Below are 21120 nucleotides of genomic sequence, written 5' to 3' on the forward strand. Positions count from 1 at the left end.
GTGACGACCATTATGACATCATCGTCGCTGTGACGACCATTATGACATCATCGTCGCCATGACGACCATTATGACATCACCGTCGCCATGACGACCATTATGACATCACCGTCGCCATGACAACCATATTGACATCATCGTCGCCATGACGACCATTATGACATAATCGTCACCATGATGACCATTATGACATCACCAAAGCCATGACCACCATACTGACATCATCGACGCCATGACGACCATTCTGACATCACCATTGCCATGACGACCATTATGACATCACCGTCGCCATGACGACCATTATGACATCACCAAAGCCATGACCACCATACTGACATCATCGTCGGCATGACGACCATTATGACATCACCGTCGCCATGACGACCATTATGACATCATCGTCGCCATGACGACCATTATGGCAACACCGTCGCCATGACGACCAGTATGACATCATCGTCGCCATGACGACCATTATGACATCACCAAAGCCATGACCACCATACTGACATCATCGTCGGCATGACGACCATTATGACATCATCGTCGCCATGACGACCATTATGACATCATCGTCGCCATGACGACCATTATGACATCATCGTCACCATGACGACCATTATGGCAACACCGTCGCCATGACGACCAGTATGACATCATTGTCGCCATGACTACCATTATGACATCACCGTCGCCGTGACGACCATTATGACATCATCGTCGCTGTGACGACCATTATGACATCATCGTCGCCATGACGACCATTATGACATCACCGTCGCCATGACGACCATTATGACATCACCAAAGCCATGACAACCATATTGACATCATCGTCACCATGACGACCATTATGACATCATCGTCGCCATGACGACCATTATGACGTCATCGTCGCTATGACGACCATTATGACATCATCGTCGCCGTGACGACCATTATGACATCATCGTCGCCATGACGACCATTATGACATCACCGCCGCCATGACGACCATTATGACATCACCAAAGCCATGACAACCATATTGACATCATCGTCGCCATGACGACCATTATGACATAATCGTCGCCATGACGACCATTATGACATCACCAAAGCCATGACCACCATACTGACATCATCGTCGCCATGACGACCATTCTGACATCACCATTGCCATGACGACCATTATGACATCACCGTCGCCATGACGACCATTATGACATCACCAAAGCCATGACCACAATACTGACATCATCGTCGCCATGACGACCATTATGACGTCATCGTCGCCGTGACGACCATTATGACATCATCGTCGCCATGACGACCATTATGACATCACCGTCGCCATGACGACCATTATGATATCACCAAAACCATGACAACCATATTGACATCATCGTCGCCATGACGACCATTATGACATCATCGTCGCCATGACGACCATTATGACATCACCAAAGCCATGACTACCATACTGACATAATCGTCGCCATGACGACCATTCTGACATCATCGTCGCCATGACGACCATTATGACATCATTGTCGCCATGACGACCATTATGACATCATCGTCGCCATGACGACCATTATGGTAACACCGTCGCCATGACGACCATTATGACATCATCGTCGGCATGACGACAATTATGACATCAACGTCGCCATGACGACTATTATGACATCACCGTCGCCATGACGACCATTATGACATCACCGTCGACATGACGATCATTATGACGTCATCGTCGCCATGACGATCATTATGACGTCATCGTCGCCATGACGACCATTATGACATCATCGTCGCCATGACGACCATTATGACATCATCGTCGCCATGACGACCAATATTACATCACCGTCGCCATGACGAACATTATGACCTCATCGTTGCCATGATGACCATTATGACATCACCGTCGCCATGACGACCATTATGACATCACCGTCGTCATGACGACCATTATGACAACTTTGTTGCCATGACAATTATTATGACATCACCTTCGCCATGATGAGCATTATGACATCACTATTGCCGTGACGACGAATATGACTTCATCGTTGCCATGACGACCATGATGACATCATCGTTGCCATGATGACCATAATGACATCATCATCGCCATGACGACCATTATGACAATATTGTTGCCATGGCAACCATTATGACATCACCGTCGCCATGATGACCATTATGATATCATCGTCGCCATGACGACCATTATGATATCATCGTCGCCATGACGACCATTATGACGTCATCGTCGCCATGACGACCATTATGACATCATTGTCGCCATGACGACCATTATGACATCATCGTCGCCATGACGACCATTATGGCAACACCGTCGCCATGACGACCAGTATGACATCATCGTCACCATGACGACCATTATGACATCACCGTCGCCGTGACGACCATTATGACATCATCGTCGCCGTGACGACCATTATGACATCAACATCGCCATGACGACCATTATGACATCACCAAAGCCATGACAACCATATTGACATCATCGTCGCCATGACGACCATTATGACATCACCAAAGCCATGACCACCATACTGACATCATCGTCGCCATGACGACCATTCTGACATCACCATTGCCATGACGACCATTATGACATCACCGTCGCCATGACGACCATTATGATATCACCAAAGCCATGACCACCATACTGACATCATCGTCGCCATGACGACCATTATGACATCATCGTCGCCATGACGACCATTATGACATCATCGTCGCCATGACGACCATTATGACATCATCGTCGCCATGACGACCATTATGACATCATCGTCGCCATGACGACCATAATGACGTCATTGTCGCCATGACGACCATTATGACGTCATCGTCGCCATGATGACCATTATGACATCATCGTCGCCATGACGAACATTATGACATCATCGTCGCCATGACGACCATTATGGCAACACCGCCGCCATGACGACCAGTATGACATCATCGTCGCCATGACGACCATTATGACATCACCAAAGCCATGACAACCATATTGACATCATCGTCACCATGACGACCATTATGACATCATCGTCGCCATGACGACCATTATTACATCACCAAAGCCATGACCACCATACTGACATCATCGTCGCCATGACGACCATTCTGACATCACCATTGCCATGACGACCATTATGACATCACCGTCGCCATGACGACCATTCTGACATCACCAAAGCCATGACCACCATACTGACATCATCGTCGCCATGACGACCATTATGACATCATCGTCGCCATGACGACCATTATGACATCATCGTCGGCATGACGAACATTATGACATCATCATCGCCATGACGACCATTATGGCAACACCGTCGCCATGACGACCAGTATGACATTATCGTCGCCATGACGACCATTATGACGTCATCGGCGCCATGACGACCATTATGACGTCATCGTCGCCATGACGACCATTATGACGTCATCGTCGCCATGACGACCATTATGACGTCATCGTCGCCATGATGACCATTATGACATCATCGTCGCCATGACGACCATTATGGCAACTCCGTCGCCATGACGACAGTATGACATCATCGTCGCCGTGACGTCCATTATGACATTACCGCCGCCGTGACGACCATTATGACATCATCGTCGCCGTGATGACCATTATGACAACATCGTCGCCATGACGACCATTATGACATCACCAAAGCCATGACAACCATATTGACATCATCGTTGGCATGACGACCATTATGACATCATCGTCGCCATGACGACTATTATAACATCACCGTCGCCATGACGACCATTATGACATCATCGTCGCCATGACGACCATTATGACATCATCGTCGCCATGACGACCATTATGACATCATCGTAGCCATGACGACCATTATGACATCATCGTCGCCATGACGACCATTATGACATCACCGTCGCCATGACGACCATTATGACATCACCGTCGCCATGACGACCATTCTGACATCACCATTGCCATGATGACCATTATGACATCATCGTCGCCATGACGACCATTATGGCAACACCGTCGCCATGACGACCATTCTGACATCATCGTCGCCATGACGACCATTCTGACATCACCATTGCCATGACGACCATTTTGACATCACCGTCGCCATGACGACCATTATGACATCACCAAAGCCATGACCACCATACTGACATCATCGTCGCCATGACGACCATTGTGACATCATCGTCGGCATGACGACCATAATGACATCATCGTCGCCATGACGACCATTATGGCAACACCGTCGCCATGACGACCATAATGACATCATCGTCGCCATGACGACCATTATGACATCATCGTCGCCATGACGACCATTATGACGTCATCGTCGCTATGACGACCATTATGACATCATCGTCGCCGTGACGACCATTATGACATCATCGTCGCCATGACGACCATTATGACATCACCGTCGCCATGACGATCATTATGACATCACCAAAGCCATGACAACCATATTGATATCATCGTCGCCATGACGACCATTATGACATCATCGTCACCATGACGACCATTATGACATCACCAAAACCATGACCACCATACTGACATCATCGTCGCCATGACGACCATTCTGACATCACCATTGCCATGACGACCATTATGACATCACCGTCGCCATGACGACCATTATGACATCACCAAAGCCATGACCACCATACTGAGATCATCGTCGCCATGACGACCATTATGACATCATCGTCGGCATGACGACCATTATGACATCATCGTCGCCATGACGACCATTATGGCAACACCGTCGCCATGACGACCAGTATGACATTATCGTCGCTATAACGACCATTATGACGTCATCGTCGCCATGACGACCATTATGACGTCATCGTCGCCATGATGACCATTATGACATCATCGTCGCCATGACGACCATTATGGCAACACCGTCGCCATGACGACAGTATGACATCATCGTCGCCATGACGACCATTCTGACATCACCATTGCCATGACGACCATTCTGACATCACCGTCGCCATGACGACCATTATGACATCACCAAAGCCATGACCACCATACTGACATCATCGTCGCCATGACGACCATTATGACATCATCGTCGCCATGCCGACCATTATGACATCATCGTCGGCATGACGACCATTATGACATCATCGTCGCCATGACGACCATTATGGCAACACCGTCGCCATGACGACCAGTATGACATTATCGTCGCCATGACGACCATTATGACGTCATCGTCGCCATGACGACCATTATGACGTCATCGTCACCATGACGACCATTATGACGTCATCGTCGCCATGATGACCATTATGACATCTTCGTCGCCATGACGACCATTATGGCAACACCGTCGCCATGACGACAGTATGACATCATCGTCGCCATGACGACCATTATGACATTACCGCCGCCGTGACGACCATTATGACATCATCGTCGCCGTGACGACCATTATGACATCATCGTCGCCATGACGACCATTATGACATCACCGTCGCCATGACGACCATTATGACATCACCAAAGCCATGACAACCATATTGACATCATCGTTGGCATGACGACCATTAAGACATCATTGTCGCCATGACGACTATTATAACATCATCGTCGCCATGACGACCATTATGACATCATCGTAGCCATGACGACCATTATGACATCATCGTCGCCATGACGACCAGTATGACATCATCGTCGCCATGACGACCATTCTGACATCACCATTGCCATGACGACCATTTTGACATCACCGTCGCCATGACGACCATTATGACATCACCAAAGCCATGACCACCATACTCACATCATCGTCGCCATGACGGCCATTATGACATCATCGTCGGCATGACGACCATTATGACATCACCGTCGCCATGACGACCATTATGACATCATCGTCGCCATGACGACCATTATGGCAACACCGTCGCCATGACGACCAGTATGACATCATCGTCGCCATGACGACCATTATGACATCATCGTCGCCATGACGACCATTATGATGTCATCGTCGCCATGACGACCATTATGACATCATCGTCGCTATGACGACCATTATGCCATCATCGTCGCCGTGACGACCATTATGACATCATCGTCGCCATGACGACCATTATGACATCACCAAAGCCATGACGACCATTATGACATCACCAAAGCCATGACCACCATACTGACATCATCGTCGCCATGACGACCATTATGACATCATCGTCGCCATGACGACCATTATGACATCATCGTCGGCATGACGACCATTATGACATCATCGTCGCCATGACGACCATTATGGCAACACCGTCGCCATGACGACCAGTATGACATTATCGTCGCCATGACGACCATTATGACGTCATCGTCGCCATGACGACCATTATGACGTCATCGTCGCCATGATGACCATTATGACATCATCGTCGCCATGATGACCATTATGGCAACACCGTCGCCATGACGACAGTATGACATCATCGTCGCCATGACGACCATTATGACATTACCGCTGCCATGACGACCATTATGACATCATCGTCGCCATGACGACCATTATGACATCACCGTCGCCATGACGACCATTATGACATCACCAAAGCCATGAAAACCATATTGACATCATCGTCGGCATGACGACCATTATGACATCATCGTCGCCATGACGACTATTATAACATCACCGTCGCCATGACGACCATTATGACATCATCGTCGGCATGACGACCATTATGACATCATCGTCGCCATGACGACCATTATGACATCATCGTCGCCATGACGACCATTATGGCAACACCGTCGCCATGACGACCAGTATGACATCATCGTCGCCATGACGACCATTCTGACATCACCATTGCCATGACGACGATTTTGACATCACCGTCGCCATGACGACCATTATGACATCACCAAAGCCATGACCACCATACTGACATAATCGTCGCCATGACGACCATTATGACATCATCGTCGCCATGACGACCATTATGACATCATCGTTGCCATGACGACCATTATGACATCACCAAGGACATGACCACCATACTGACATCATCGTCGGCATGACGACCATTATGACATCACCGTCGCCATGACGACCATTATGACATCATTGTCGCCATGACGACCATTATGGCAACACCGTCGCCATGACGACCAGTATGACATCATCGTCGCCATGACGACCATTATGACATCATCGTTGCAATGACGACCATTATGACGTCATCGTCGCCATGACGACCATTATGACATCATCGTCACCATGACGACCATTATGACATCATCGTCGCCATGACGACCATTATCACATCATCGTCGCCATGACGACCATTATCACATCATCGTCGCCATGACGACCATTATGACGTTATCGTCGCCATGACGACCATTATGACATCACCGTCGCCGTGACGACCATTATGACATCATCGTCGCCGTGACGATCATTATGACATCATCGTCGCCGTGACGACCATTATGACATCACCGTCACCATGACGACCATTATGACATCACCAAAGCCATGACAACCATATTGACATCATCGTCGCCATGACGACCATTATGACATCATCGTCGCCATGACGACCATTATGGCAACACCGTCGCCATGACGACCAGTATGACATCATCGTCGCCATGACGACCATTATGACGTCATCGTCGCCATGACGACCATTATGACGTCATCGTCGCCATGACGACCATTATGACATCATCGTCGCCATGACGACCATTATGACATCACCGTCGCCATGACAACCATTATGACATCACCAAAGCCATGACCACCATACTGACATCATCGTCGCCATGACGACCATTATGACATCAACGTCGCTATGACGACCATTATGACATCATCGTCGCCATAACGACCATTATGACATCACCAAAGCCATGACCACCATACTGACATCATCGTCGGCATGACGACCATTATGACATCACCGTCGCCATGACGACCATTATGACATCATCGTCGCCATGACGACCATTATGGCAACACCGTCGCCATGACGACCAGTATGACATCATCGTCGCCATGACGACTATTATGACATCATCGTCGCCATGACGACCATTATGACATCATCGTCGCCATGACGACCATTATGGCATCATCGTCACCATGACGACCATTATGGCAACACCGTCGCCATGACGACCAGTATGACATCATCGTCGCCATGACTACCATTATGACATCACCGTCGCCGTGACGACCATTATGACATCATCGTCGCTGTGACGACCATTATGGCAACACCGTCGCCATGACGACCAGTATGACATCATCGTCGCCATGACTACCATTATGACATCACCGTCGCCGTGACGACCATTATGACATCATCGTCGCTGTGACGACCATTATGACATCATCGTCACCATGACGACCATTATGGCAACACCGTCGCCATGACGACCAGTATGACATCATCGTCGCCATGACTACCATTATGACATCACCGTCGCCGTGACGACCATTATGACATCATCGTCGCTGTGACGACCATTATGACATCATCGTCGCCATGACGACCATTATGACATCACCGTCGCCATGACGACCATTATGACATCACCAAAGCCATGACAACCATATTGACATCATCGTCGCCATGACGACCATTATGACATAATCGTCGCCATGACGACCATTATGACATCACCAAAGCCATGACCACCATACTGACATCATCGTCGCCATGACGACCATTCTGACATCACCATTGCCATGACGACCATTATGACATCACCGTCGCCATGACGACCATTATGACATCACCAAAGCCATGACCACCATACTGACATCATCGTCGGCATGACGACCATTATGACATCACCGTCGCCATGACGACCATTATGACATCATCGTCGCCATGACGACCATTATGGCAACACCGTCGCCATGATGACCAGTATGACATCATCGTCACCATGACGACCATTATGACATCACCAAAGCCATGACCACCATACTGACATCATCGTCGGCATGACGACCATTATGACATCATCATCGCCATGACGACCATTATGACATCATCGTCACCATGACGACCATTATGGCAACACCGTCGCCATGACGACCAGTATGACATCATCATCGCCATGACTACCATTATGACATCACCGTCGCCGTGACGACCATTATGACATCATCGTCGCTGTGACGACCATTATGACATCATCGTCGCCATGACGACCATTATGACATCACCGTCGCCATGACGACCATTATGACATCACCAAAGCCATGACAACCATATTGACATCATCGTCGCCATGACGACCATTATGACATCATCGTCGCCATGACGACCATTATGACGTCATCGTCGCTATGACGACCATTATGACATCATCGTCGCCGTGACGACCATTATGACATCATCGTCGCCATGACGACCATTATGACATCACCGCCGCCATGACGACCATTATGACATCACCAAAGCCATGACAACCATATTGACATCATCGTCGCCATGACGACCATTATGACATAATCGTCGCCATGACGACCATTATGACATCACCAAAGCCATGACCACCATACTGACATCATCGTCGCCATGACGACCATTCTGACATCACCATTGCCATGACGACCATTATGACATCACCGTCGCCATGACGACCATTATGACATCACCAAAGCCATGACCACCATACTGACATCATCGTCGCCATGACGACCATTCTGACATCACCATTGCTATGACGACCATTATGACATCATCGTCACCATGACGACCATTATGACATCATCGTCGCCATGACGACCATTATGACGTCATCGTCGCCATGACGACCATTATGACATCATCGTCGCCATGACGACCATTATGACATCATCGTCGCCATGACGACCATTATGGCAACACCGTCGCCATGACGACCATTCTGACATCACCATTGCCATGACGACCATTATGACATCACCGTCGCCATGACGACCATTATGACATCACCAAAGCCATGACCACCATACTGACATCATCGTCGCCATGACGACCATTATGACATCATCGTCGCCATGACGACCATTATGGCAACACCGTCGCCGTGACGACCATTATGACATCATCGTCGGCATGACGACCATTATGACATCATCGTCGCCATGACGACCATTATGACATCATTGTCGTCATGACGACCATTATGACATCATCTTCGCCATGACGACTATTATGACATCATCGTCGGCATGACGACCATTATGACATCATCGTCGCCATGACGACCATTATGACATCATCGTCGCCATGACGACCATTATGGCAACACCGTCGCCATGACGACCAGTATGACATCATCGTCGCCATGACGACCATTATGACGTCATCGTCGCCATGACGACCATTATGACATCACCGTCGCCGTGACGACCATTATGACATCACCGTCGCCATGACGACCATTATGACATCACCGTCACGACCATTATGACATCACCGTCGCCATGACGACCATTATGACATCACCAAAGCCATGACCACCATACTGACATCATCGTCGCCATGATGACCATTATGACATCATCGTCGCCATGACGACCATTATGACATCATCGTTGCCATGACGACCATTATGACATCACCAAAGCCATGACCACCATACTGACATCATCGTCGGCATGACGACCATTATGACATCACCGTCGCCATGACGACCATTATGACATCATCGTCGCCATGACAACCATTATGGCAACACCGTCGCCATGACGACCAGTATGACATCATCGTCGCCATGACGAACATTATGACATCATCGTCGCCATGAGGACCATTATGACGTCATCGTCGCCATGACGACCATTATGACTTCATCGTCGCTATGACGACCATTATGACATCATCGTCGCCGTGACGACCATTATGACATCATCGTCGCCATGACGACCATTATGACATCACCAAAGCCATGACAACCATATTGACATCATCGTCGCCATGACGACCATTATGACATCACGAAAGCCATGACCACCATTCTGACATCACCATTGCCATGACGACCATTATGACATCACCGTCGCCATGACGACCATTATGACATCACCAAAGCCATGACCACCATACTGACATCATCGTCGCCATGACGACCATTATAACATCATCGTCGCCATGACGACCATTATGACATCATCGTCGCCATGACGACCATTATGGCAACACCGTCGCCATGACGACCATTATGACATCATCGTCGGCATGACGACCATTGTGACATCATCGTCGCCATGACGACCATTATGGCAACACCGTCGCCATGACGACCAGTATGACATCATCGTCGCCATGACGACCATTATGACATCATCGTCGCCGTGACGACCATTATGACATCATCGTCGCCAAGACGACCATTATGACATCACCGTCGCCATGACGACCATTATGACATAACCATATTGACATCATCGTCGCCATGACGACCATTATGACATAATCGTCGCCATGACGACCATTATGACATCACCAAAGCCATGACCACCATACTGACATCATCGTCGCCATGACGACCATTCTGACATCACTATTGCCTTGACGACCATTATGACATCACCGTCGCCATGACGACCATTATGACATCACCAAAGCCATGACCACCATACTGACATCATCGTCGCCATAACGACCATTATGACATCATCGTCGCCATGACGACCATTATGACATCATCGTCGCCATGACGACCATTATGACGTCATCGTCGGCATGACGACCATTATGACATCATCGTCGCCATGACGACCATTATGGCAACACCGTCGCCATGACGACCAGTATGACATTATCGTCGCCATGACGACCATTATGACGTCATCGTCGCCATGACGACCATTATGACGTCATCGTCGCCATGATGACCATTATGACATCATCGTCGCCATGATGACCATTATGGCAACACCGTCGCCATGACGACAGTATGACATCATCGTCGCCATGACGACCATTATGACATTACCGCTGCCGTGACGACCATTATGACATCATCGTCGCCATGACGACCATTATGACATCACCGTCGCCATGACGACCATTATGACATCACCAAAGCCATGAAAACCATATTGACATCATCGTCGGCATGACGACCATTATGACATCATCGTCGCCATGACGACTATTATAACATCACCGTCGCCATGACGACCATTATGACATCATCGTCGGCATGACGACCATTATGACATCATCGTCGCCATGACGACCATTATGACATCATCGTCGCCATGACGACCATTATGGCAACACCGTCGCCATGACGACCAGTATGACATCATCGTCGCCATGACGACCAATCTGACATCACCAGTGCCATGACGACGATTTTGACATCACCGTCGCCATGACGACCATTATGACATCACCAAAGCCATGACCACCATACTGACATAATCGTCGCCATGACGACCATTATGACATCATCGTCGCCATGACGACCATTATGACATCATCGTTGCCATGACGACCATTATGACATCACCAAGGACATGACCACCATACTGACATCATCGTCGGCATGACGACCATTATGACATCACCGTCGCCATGACGACCATTATGACATCATTGTCGCCATGACGACCATTATGGCAACACCGTCGCCATGACGACCAGTATGACATCATCGTCGCCATGACGACCATTATGACATCATCGTTGCAATGACGACCATTATGACGTCATCGTCGCCATGACGACCATTATGACATCATCGTCACCATGACGACCATTATGACATCATCGTCGCCATGACGACCATTATCACATCATCGTCGCCATGACGACCATTATGACATCATCGTCGCCATGACGACCATTATGACGTTATCGTCGCCATGACGACCATTATGACATCACCGTCGCCGTGACGACCATTATGACATCATCGTCGCCGTGACGATCATTATGACATCATCGTCGCCGTGACGACCATTATGACATCACCGTCACCATGACGACCATTATGACATCACCAAAGCCATGACAACCATATTGACATCATCGTCGCCATGACGACCATTATGACATCATCGTCGCCATGACGACCATTATGGCAACACCATCGCCATGACGACCAGTATGACATCATCGTCGCCATGACGACCATTATGACGTCATCGTCGCCATGACGACCATTATGACGTCATCGTCGCCATGACGACCATTATGACATCATCGTCGCCATGACGACCATTATGACATCACCGTCGCCATGACAACCATTATGACATCACCAAAGCCATGACCACCATACTGACATCATCGTCGCCATGACGACCATTATGACATCAACGTCGCTATGACGACCATTATGACATCATCGTCGCCATAACGACCATTATGACATCACCAAAGCCATGACCACCATACTGACATCATCGTCGGCATGACGACCATTATGACATCACCGTCGCCATGACGACCATTATGACATCATCGTCGCCATGACGACCATTATGGCAACACCGTCGCCATGACTACCAGTATGACATCATCGTCGCCATGACGACTATTATGACATCATCGTCGCCATGACGACCATTATGACATCATCGTCGCCATGACGACCATTATGGCATCATCGTCACCATGACGACCATTATGGCAACACCGTCGCCATGACGACCAGTATGACATCATCGTCGCCATGACTACCATTATGACATCACCGTCGCCGTGACGACCATTATGACATCATCGTCGCTGTGACGACCATTATGGCAACACCGTCGCCATGACGACCAGTATGACATCATCGTCGCCATGACTACCATTATGACATCACCGTCGCCGTGACGACCATTATGACATCATCGTCGCTGTGACGACCATTATGACATCATCGTCACCATGACGACCATTATGGCAACACCGTCGCCATGACGACCAGTATGACATCATCGTCGCCATGACTACCATTATGACATCACCGTCGCCGTGACGACCATTATGACATCATCGTCGCTGTGACGACCATTATGACATCATCGTCGCCATGACGACCATTATGACATCACCGTCGCCATGACGACCATTATGACATCACCAAAGCCATGACAACCATATTGACATCATCGTCGCCATGACGACCATTATGACATAATCGTCGCCATGACGACCATTATGACATCACCAAAGCCATGACCACCATACTGACATCATCGTCGCCATGACGACCATTCTGACATCACCATTGCCATGACGACCATTATGACATCACCGTCGCCATGACGACCATTATGACATCACCAAAGCCATGACCACCATACTGACATCATCGTCGGCATGACGACCATTATGACATCACCGTCGCCATGACGACCATTATGACATCATCGTCGCCATGACGACCATTATGGCAACACCGTCGCCATGACGACCAGTATGACATCATCGTCACCATGACGACCATTATGACATCACCAAAGCCATGACCACCATACTGACATCATCGTCGGCATGACGACCATTATGACATCATCGTCGCCATGACGACCATTATGACATCATCGTCACCATGACGACCATTATGGCAACACCGTCGCCATGACGACCAGTATGACATCATCATCGCCATGACTACCATTATGACATCACCGTCGCCGTGACGACCATTATGACATCATCGTCGCTGTGACGACCATTATGACATCATCGTCGCCATGACGACCATTATGACATCACCGTCGCCATGACGACCATTATGACATCACCAAAGCCATGACAACCATATTGACATCATCGTCGCCATGACGACCATTATGACATCATCGTCGCCATGACGACCATTATGACGTCATCGTCGCTATGACGACCATTATGACATCATCGTCGCCGTGACGACCATTATGACATCATCGTCGCCATGACGACCATTATGACATCACCGCCGCCATGACGACCATTATGACATCACCAAAGCCATGACAACCATATTGACATCATCGTCGCCATGACGACCATTATGACATAATCGTCGCCATGACGACCATTATGACATCACCAAAGCCATGACCACCATACTGACATCATCGTCGCCATGACGACCATTCTGACATCACCATTGCCATGACGACCATTATGACATCACCGTCGCCATGACGACCATTATGACATCACCAAAGCCATGACCACCATACTGACATCATCGTCGCCATGACGACCATTCTGACATCACCATTGCTATGACGACCATTATGACATCATCGTCACCATGACGACCATTATGACATCATCGTCGCCATGACGACCATTATGACGTCATCGTCGCCATGACGACCATTATGACATCATCGTCGCCATGACGACCATTATGACATCATCGTCGCCATGACGACCATTATGGCAACACCGTCTCCATGACGACCATTCTGACATCACCATTGCCATGACGACCATTATGACATCACCGTCGCCATGACGACCATTATGACATCACCAAAGCCATGACCACCATACTGACATCATCGTCGCCATGACGACCATTATGACATCATCGTCGCCATGACGACCATTATGGCAACACCGTCGCCGTGACGACCATTATGAATATCATCGTCGGCATGACGCCCATTATGACATCATCGTCGCCATGACGACCATTATGACATCATTGTCGTCATGACGACCATTATGACATCATCTTCGCCATGACGACTATTATGACATCATCGTCGGCATGACGACCATTATGACATCATCGTCGCCATGACGACCATTATGACATCATCGTCGCCATGACGACCATTATGGCAACACCGTCGCCATGACGACCAGTATGACATCATCGTCGCCATGACGACCATTATGACGTCATCGTCGCCATGACGACCATTATGACATCACCGTCGCCGTGACGACCATTATGACATCACCGTCGCCATGACGACCATTATGACATCACCGTCACGACCATTATGACATCACCGTCGCCATGACGACCATTATGACATCACCAAAGCCATGACCACCATACTGACATCATCGTCGCCATGATGACCATTATGACATCATCGTCGCCATGACGACCATTATGACATCATCGTTGCCATGACGACCATTATGACATCACCAAAGCCATGACCACCATACTGACATCATCGTCGGCATGACGACCATTATGACATCACCGTCGCCATGACGACCATTATGACATCATCGTCGCCATGACAACCATTATGGCAACACCGTCGCCATGACGACCAGTATGACATCATCGTCGCCATGACGAACATTATGACATCATCGTCGCCATGAGGACCATTATGACGTCATCGTCGCCATGACGACCATTATGACTTCATCGTCGCTATGACGACCATTATGACATCATCGTCGCCGTGACGACCATTATGACATCATCGTCGCCATGACGACCATTATGACATCACCAAAGCCATGACAACCATATTGACATCATCGTCGCCATGACGACCATTATGACATCACGAAAGCCATGACCACCATTCTGACATCACCATTGCCATGACGACCATTATGACATCACCGTCGCCATGACGACCATTATGACATCACCAAAGCCATGACCACCATACTGACATCATCGTCGCCATGACGACCATTATAACATCATCGTCGCCATGACGACCATTATGACATCATCGTCGCCATGACGACCATTATGGCAACACCGTCGCCATGACGACCATTATGACATCATCGTCGGCATGACGACCATTATGACATCATCGTCGCCATGACGACCATTATGGCAACACCGTCGCCATGACGACCAGTATGACATCATCGTCGCCATGACGACCATTATGACATCATCGTCGCCGTGACGACCATTATGACATCATCGTCGCCAAGACGACCATTATGACATCACCGTCGCCATGACGACCATTATGACATCACCAAGCCATGACAACCATATTGACATCATCGTCGCCATGACGACCATTATGACATAATCGTCGCCATGACGACCATTATGACATCACCAAAGCCATGACCACCATACTGACATCATCGTCGCCATGACGACCATTCTGACATCACTATTGCCTTGACGACCATTATGACATCACCGTCGCCATGACGACCATTATGACATCACCAAAGCCATGACCACCATACTGACATCATCGTCGCCATAACGACCATTATGACATCATCGTCGCCATGACGACCATTATGACATCATCGTCGCCATGACGACCATTATGACGTCATCGTCGCCATGACGACCATTATGACATCATCGTCGCCATGACGACCATTATGGCAACACCGTCGCCATGACGACCAGTATGACATTATCGTCGCCATGACGACCATTATGACGTCATCGTCGCCATGACGACCATTATGACGTCATCGTCGCCATGATGACCATTATGACATCATCGTCGCCATGATGACCATTATGGCAACACCGTCGCCATGACGACAGTATGACATCATCGTCGCCATGACGACCATTATGACATTACCGCTGCCGTGACGACCATTATGACATCATCGTCGCCATGACGACCATTATGACATCACCGTCGCCATGACGACCATTATGACATCACCAAAGCCATGAAAACCATATTGACATCATCGTCGGCATGACGACCATTATGACATCATCGTCGCCATGACGACTATTATAACATCACCGTCGCCATGACGACCATTATGACATCATCGTCGCCATGACGACCTATATGACATCATCGTAGCCATGACGACCATTATGACATCATCGTAGCCATGACGACCATTATGACATCATCGTCGCCATGACGACCATTATGACATCACGGTCGCCATGACGACCATTATGACATCATCGTCGCCATGACGACCATTCTGACATCACCATTGCCATGACGACCATTATGACATCATCGTCGCCATGACGACCATTATGGCAACACCGTCGCCATGACGACCAGTATGACATCATCGTCGCCATGACGACCATTCTGACATCACCATTGCCATGACGACGATATTGACATCACCGTCGCCATGACGACAATTATGACATCACCAAAGCCATGACCACCATAATGACATAATCGTCGCCATGACGACCATTATGACATCATCGTCGCCATGACGACCATTATGACATCATCGTTGCCATGACGACCATTATGACATCACCAAAGACATGACCACCATACTGACATCATCGTCGGCATGACGACCATTATGACATCACCGTCGCCATGACGACCATTATGACATAATTGTCGCCATGACGACCATTATCTCAACACCGTCGCCATGATGACCAGTATGACATCATCGTCGCCATGACGACCATTATGACATCATCGTTGCCATGACGACCATTATGATGTCATCGTCGCCATGACGACCATTATGACATCATCGTCACCATGACGACCATTATGACATCATCGTCGCCATGACGACCATTATCACATCATCGTCGCCATGACGACCATTATGACATCATCGTCGCCATGACGACCATTATGACGTTATCGTCGCCATGACTACCATTATGACATCACCGTCGCCGTGACGACCATTATGACATCATCGTCGCCGTGACGATCATTATGACATCATCGTCGCCGTGACGACCATTATGACATCACCGTCACCATGACGACCATTATGACATCACCAAAGCCATGACAACCATATTGACATCATCGTCGCCATGACGACCATTATGACATCATCGTCGCCATGACGACCATTATGGCAACACCATCGCCATGACGACCAGTATGACATCATCGTCGCCATGACGACCATTATGACGTCATCGTCGCCATGACGACCATTATGACGTCATCGTCGCCATGACGACCATTATGACATCATCGTCACCATGACGACCATTATGACATCACCGTCACGACCATTATGACATCACCGTCGCCATGACGACCATTATGACATCACCAAAGCCATGACCACCATACTGACATCATCGTCGCCATGATGACCATTATGACATCATCGTCGCCATGACGACCATTATGACATCATCGTTGCCATGACGACCATTATGACATCACCAAAGCCATGACCACCATACTGACATCATCGTCGGCATGACGACCATTATGACATCACCGTCGCCATGACGACCATTATGACATCATCGTCGCCATGACAACCATTATGGCAACACCGTCGCCATGACGACCAGTATGACATCATCGTCGCCATGACGAACATTATGACATCATCGTCGCCATGAGGACCATTATGACGTCATCGTCGCCATGACGACCATTATGACTTCATCGTCGCTATGACGACCATTATGACATCATCGTCGCCGTGACGACCATTATGACATCATCGTCGCCATGACGACCATTATGACATCACCAAAGCCATGACAACCATATTGACATCATCGTCGCCATGACGACCATTATGACATCACGAAAGCCATGACCACCATTCTGACATCACCATTGCCATGACGACCATTATGACATCACCGTCGCCATGACGACCATTATGACATCACCAAAGCCATGACCACCATACTGACATCATCGTCGCCATGACGACCATTATAACATCATCGTCGCCATGACGACCATTATGACATCATCGTCGCCATGACGACCATTATGGCAACACCGTCGCCATGACGACCATTATGACATCATCGTCGGCATGACGACCATTATGACATCATCGTCGCCATGACGACCATTATGGCAACACCGTCGCCATGACGACCAGTATGACATCATCGTCGCCATGACGACCATTATGACATCATCGTCGCCGTGACGACCATTATGACATCATCGTCGCCAAGACGACCATTATGACATCACCGTCGCCATGACGACCATTATGACATCACCAAGCCATGACAACCATATTGACATCATCGTCGCCATGACGACCATTATGACATAATCGTCGCCATGACGACCATTATGACATCACCAAAGCCATGACCACCATACTGACATCATCGTCGCCATGACGACCATTCTGACATCACTATTGCCTTGACGACCATTATGACATCACCGTCGCCATGACGACCATTATGACATCACCAAAGCCATGACCACCATACTGACATCATCGTCGCCATAACGACCATTATGACATCATCGTCGCCATGACGACCATTATGACATCATCGTCGCCATGACGACCATTATGACGTCATCGTCGCCATGACGACCATTATGACATCATCGTCGCCATGACGACCATTATGGCAACACCGTCGCCATGACGACCAGTATGACATTATCGTCGCCATGACGACCATTATGACGTCATCGTCGCCATGACGACCATTATGACGTCATCGTCGCCATGATGACCATTATGACATCATCGTCGCCATGATGACCATTATGGCAACACCGTCGCCATGACGACAGTATGACATCATCGTCGCCATGACGACCATTATGACATTACCGCTGCCGTGACGACCATTATGACATCATCGTCGCCATGACGACCATTATGACATCACCGTCGCCATGACGACCATTATGACATCACCAAAGCCATGAAAACCATATTGACATCATCGTCGGCATGACGACCATTATGACATCATCGTCGCCATGACGACTATTATAACATCACCGTCGCCATGACGACCATTATGACATCATCGTCGCCATGACGACCTATATGACATCATCGTAGCCATGACGACCATTATGACATCATCGTAGCCATGACGACCATTATGACATCATCGTCGCCATGACGACCATTATGACATCACGGTCGCCATGACGACCATTATGACATCATCGTCGCCATGACGACCATTCTGACATCACCATTGCCATGACGACCATTATGACATCATCGTCGCCATGACGACCATTATGGCAACACCGTCGCCATGACGACCAGTATGACATCATCGTCGCCATGACGACCATTCTGACATCACCATTGCCATGACGACGATATTGACATCACCGTCGCCATGACGACAATTATGACATCACCAAAGCCATGACCACCATAATGACATAATCGTCGCCATGACGACCATTATGACATCATCGTCGCCATGACGACCATTATGACATC

Source organism: Phyllobates terribilis, unplaced genomic scaffold (genome assembly GCF_046119375.1).
Source record: "Phyllobates terribilis strain yellow unplaced genomic scaffold, ASM4611937v1 Scaffold_43__1_contigs__length_10536358, whole genome shotgun sequence".
Lineage (NCBI taxonomy): Eukaryota > Metazoa > Chordata > Amphibia > Anura > Dendrobatidae > Phyllobates > Phyllobates terribilis.